Consider the following 3,336-nt stretch of genomic DNA (forward strand, 5'->3'; position numbering starts at 1 on the left):
CCCTGCTCTCACTGTTAGGAGTCCCCCAAGAAGACCAAACTACACAACTGTCACATATATGCAGAAGGCCTATGTCAGTCTCAGGCAGACTTCCTTGTTGTCAGTTCAGACTCTGTGAGGCCCCATGAGCCCAGGTTAATTAAGTTTGTGGGCTTTTTTTGGTAATGTTCTGGTTCCTACAATCCTCTCTCCCTCTCTTCAGCAGGATTCACTGAGTTCAGCCTAGTCAGAATGTCAAAATTAAAAAATTTTTGAAAAGTCTGTTTATCTATCCATCTATCTATCTATCTATCTATCTATCTATCTATCTATCTATCATCTATCTGTCCCCTTGTATGTGTGTAGGACTATGTGTACAAAATATGTGTGGGTGTCATCATGCCACTTACACAGAGTTCAACATGACCACGTTTTTTAAAAAATTTATTTATTTTATATGCACTGATGTTTTCCCTTCATATATGTCTGTGTGAGGGTGTTGGGGTCCGTGGAACTGAGGTCACAGACAGTTGTGAGCTGCCATGTGGGTGCTGGGAATCAAACCCTGGACCTCTGGAAGAGTAGTCTGTGCTCTTAACCTATGAGCCGTCTCTCCAGCCCCAGACCATGTTTTTCTTTTTTATAGCAAACTCCAAGGTATTATAATTTAAGTTGACAGTAAATATAAAAATTAAAGAAATGGTATAGATGTACTTTTTATTGAGACAAGATATAATCTAAGATTTGAAAACATACAACTTGTGTGAATTCTAACATGGACCATATCAAAAATCAAGAGCCACACAGCTTCAAACTTATCACATACATCATTAGAGAGATTTGTTTGTTGATACGGGCATCTGGCCTTCATATCATCCACCAAATGCTCTTTGAATACAGGTAATTCTCAGTACTGATAAAGAAGAAATAAACTGCAAAATTATTTTGTTAGTACTCATCAGTAAAAATGGGCAGAGAGTAGGGTAGAATGACAACACAATTACAACAATTACCCCCAATATTGGTATTCTTTCATGTGCATACAACCCATAAAGGGTGATACAGTTATTCCACCAGTAAAAGATCACGAAACAGCTCACCAGGAACAAGATGCTGTGAGTGGCCCTGAGCTCAGGAGATTACTGGCTGGAGAGGCTCTGGCTACGGAGATACTGGGCTCCCTTGCGGTGTTTATAAAGGAGAGTCACCATATGGAAACTGGTTAACATCATGATGGTCATAAAGAGAATATCTCCTATTAAGATACCACTCAGGAAAAATTCTTGAGCGAGGTAATCTGGTAGTATTCTTTTACAGTAAACATGATAATATCCACTACCAACATCAGTGTGTCTGATTTTGGCTACCACAGTCTCAATGATGTGTACATCTATGAGCAGGTAGATGAGCCAGGAAAGCAGGAAGGACCAACAAGTCCACATAGAGAGTTTAGGCTTAAGCCATGCCCACTTAGAGTTTCTGGGAATGATGGTGATGGCTTGGAACATGCTTAGAATGGAGGTAGTGCAGATGGACAAACCCCAGGTGACTCTGAACACATATAAAACTGCCTTACAGCCGGCATCATCCAGAAAGTGTGTGAATCCAAAGGATGACATGATATATGATATCATAGCGAATATGGCTGTCAGCATGTTGACAATCACCAGGTGCATGAAAATGGGATCGATAGGTCTGCTAGAGAGGGATTTGACTAAGAAGCTGTACACATACAGAATGAAGAGCAGAGAGTTCCCTATGACACTCACACAGAGCTGGGATACGAGGACCCCCCCCCCAAGATGGTGTTGCTTGGAGTCATGACCTCAGTGATGTTTTAGATATTATTAGGCTTGTCAGGCCTTCACTGACAAAGTGGGTTCAATTAAAAACTGATTACATACTGATGTTTGTGGGGAAATATACTGATTGACACTTTAGGAGGAGAGAAGGTTGGAGAAATGTCAAACTCCTTTGTTTCTTGGTTCCAGACGTGGTGCCTCCTGGAACTACATTCCAGGGAGTCTTGAGAACATCAGAGGACAGAATGTGTTGAAGCAGGCGTGCTTATGCAAAAATCTTCTGAATGCTGTTATACTAAGTGGCAGGATCTGTCATAGAGTTTTTTATTCAGTAGCTCATATTGTGTATCTTAAAAATCCTGTTTGAAAGGTCTGATCTTTCCCAAGAAGACTGTATAAAACACAGACAGTAACATGAATATTTAAACATCTTTAGAGTTTCAATTGCATGCAACACTCTCCCAAGGTATTCATCTTTAAATTCTCAGTTAAGGGGCTGTAGAGTTGGCTCAGCAGTTAAGAGCACTAGTTGCTCTTCTAGAGGACCCAAGTTTGATTCCTTGCATTCACTTCGGGGCTCACTACTGTTTTAAACTCCAATTTTAGAGAATCTGATACCTTCCTCTGGATTCTGTGGGCACCAGACAGTCACATACTACACAAGCATACATGCAGGTAAAACACTTGTACACGTAAAAGAAAAGAATGAAAACAATTTTCCCCAAAAGTAGATTCTCCACTTGGGTTTTGCCTCTGAGTCCAGTCCTTTGTCACCAGCAAATTTCTGAAGCAGTTTAGGAGCTCGGTCCCTGTGTAGAGCTGCAGAACACGAAGGGACAGTTGCTACTATACATGCCCCATGATGAACACATTCTCAGAGAAACATATTTTCTGTCACCATTTTTATTATTTGCCGGGAAATGAACAGAACTGCAGGTCATCATGTTATGTGAAATAAGGCAGTCTCACACAGGTAAACACCATATATGACTAACTCTTACATATTAATTTAACCCATTTCTATTAATCTGTATATCTCCATGTGGCTGTGCCTTACTGGTTAAAGTTTCATCTGGTTCCGGCTACTTGTCTTCTCTTTCACTCTGCCCTCCTTTCTCCCAAGCATTCAGTTCTGTTTTCCCCGCCTAGCTCTGTTCTACCCTATAAGGCAAGCCAGTTGTCTTCATTCATTTATGGTAATCACCGCATACAGAGGGGAATCCCACATCATAAACGTATTATTTTTCTATCATATTTGTGTTATTTTTCTATCATATTTCAAATGTAGCATATATCATCTCTCAAGCATCACATTTCTGCTACCTGTTATTATATCCATAATTTAACAAAAATGCAAACAGGTCAGAGGTCATTGATAGGTACCATTACATTGTGTAAACGCTGATGAGCTCATAACTTCAGCTCTCAAGGGAACATTAGATATTTGCTCTTTATTACATTGCATAAGCTGTATGAGATTTAATGTTAATGGATGTGTAGACAGTTTAGGTGGAAAAAGAATGACAAAGGAGCTGGGGAGATGATGGCTCAGTGG

At 40.1% G+C, this 3,336-nt stretch overlaps 1 pseudogene; it reads right to left on the reverse strand.

The window, feature by feature from the left end:
• Window positions 1-851: 851 nt before the first annotated feature.
• Window positions 852-1,801, reverse strand: LOC125396020 (vomeronasal type-1 receptor 4-like; annotated as a pseudogene).
• Window positions 1,802-3,336: the final 1,535 nt, after the last annotated feature.

The sequence above is a fragment of the Myodes glareolus genome, chromosome 1 (genome assembly GCF_982192425.1).
Source record: "Myodes glareolus chromosome 1, mMyoGla1.1, whole genome shotgun sequence".
In the NCBI taxonomy this organism is placed as follows: Eukaryota; Metazoa; Chordata; class Mammalia; order Rodentia; family Cricetidae; genus Myodes; species Myodes glareolus.